Genomic DNA, 1502 nt, shown 5'->3' with positions numbered 1-1502 from the left:
TTAAATTACTATGGAACCTTACACATTTTGTTCCCTGTAATTTTAAGAACCAGGACTGGCTGGCAAGTCCGGGGCTGGTTAGGCTTTAGTGGGGGGGGGCCCTATGTCATTTTTTTTTTTACTTTTAACCCATTTTTTTACAGCCTAGAACACAAGCAGCTTACACATATCTCACTGATATGTAAAGGCTGCTTGCTCAGAAAAGTTTTGCAGAAAGAAATTACTGCAATCTCAGGTGAGTAATCTCTTGCAAAACCTGCTACTCGGGGGAGAAATCTCATTCTGCTTCACCATCGGACATCTCACGCTCAGCTAAACTCACTTCTTGGTAAATTTGAGAGTCTCAGAAGCTTCAAATCACCCGAGTTTTGGTGAAGCTAATCGAGTTAAAAAAAAGCAAACTCTCCCAGACTCGATTCTTAGTAAATTTACCCCTAAGCCCCTTTATGGACAACACAGCAGCAGCCTTCAGCCCAAGACCCCAACTGGACACACACTGAGTGACTGACAGTGACTACACGTCTGCTAGCTTCTCTCTCCACAGCCGGAGTAAAAATGGCACAGATCGTGGGGACCTTTCTATAATCCAAAACCCGTGAGAATCCGACAGCAAGATGATGACATTTTGCCTCGTTTTGAGATTCGAGTCAGGTGCGAAAATTCGAGCCGGTCTTGGATCCGACTCAGAATTGCAATGTTCAGGTGGGTATATCTAAACCATCATCATCATTATTTTTACTACTACTCATCCTCTCATTTGCAGAAGGTTCATAAATGGTGCATGGAGGCTTCTCTAGAATTACAGTGTTAGAATCAGAAATGTCAGACTCGCACAGCACTCGTGGACACCCTTATACTTTTCACAGAAATATGTGAAGTTTATGAACACACAATTTGTTCTTCATCCATAGTTTTCTTTTTCTGCACTTATTTACCCGTTTTAGAGGTGACACATATAGGCTCAGAGCGAGAAGGTGGTGCATGTGAGGTTACAGAAGATGCCTGACTGTGTTTAGCCCTGGTTTTCACAATAGGCATTCTAGTGCATTAAAAAGCAGTAGCAGGAACAAAACTCACAAATAAAGGCCATGGTCTTAGCCTTTCCTTGCCAATGTGTGTGGTGTATGGCATGTCAGCAATATAAACATTTTCAGCAGTAACTTTCCCCTTCATAGTTAGAGGTGATGTTTTCTTAAAGATTGTCAAACATTGTTTAGATTTGGAGTACCCTCTCTTACACCTTTTTTTAACACTTTACCTTCTTTAAAAGAAGATGTTGGAGAAGTAATATGACTGCCAGCACTAGGTCTGGGATTCTCCTGTTCTTCTATAGCAGGGGTGGGGAACCTTTTTTCTGCTGAGGGCCAATTTGATATATATAACATTATTCATGGGCCCAGTGCAGGCCATGCTCCCTCAGTGTGATGTCACATGGGGCGGTGCCACAATCGCTAGTGATTACAGCAGTCCCCAGGGCATCCAGAGGTGTGACAATCTGAAAG

Source organism: Taudactylus pleione, unplaced genomic scaffold (assembly GCF_031769625.1).
Source record: "Taudactylus pleione unplaced genomic scaffold, aTauple2 ptg000296l, whole genome shotgun sequence".
Taxonomy (NCBI): Eukaryota; Metazoa; Chordata; class Amphibia; order Anura; family Myobatrachidae; genus Taudactylus; species Taudactylus pleione.
The sequence above is the reverse complement of the archived record's forward strand: the minus strand, read 5'-3'. Positions refer to the sequence as shown.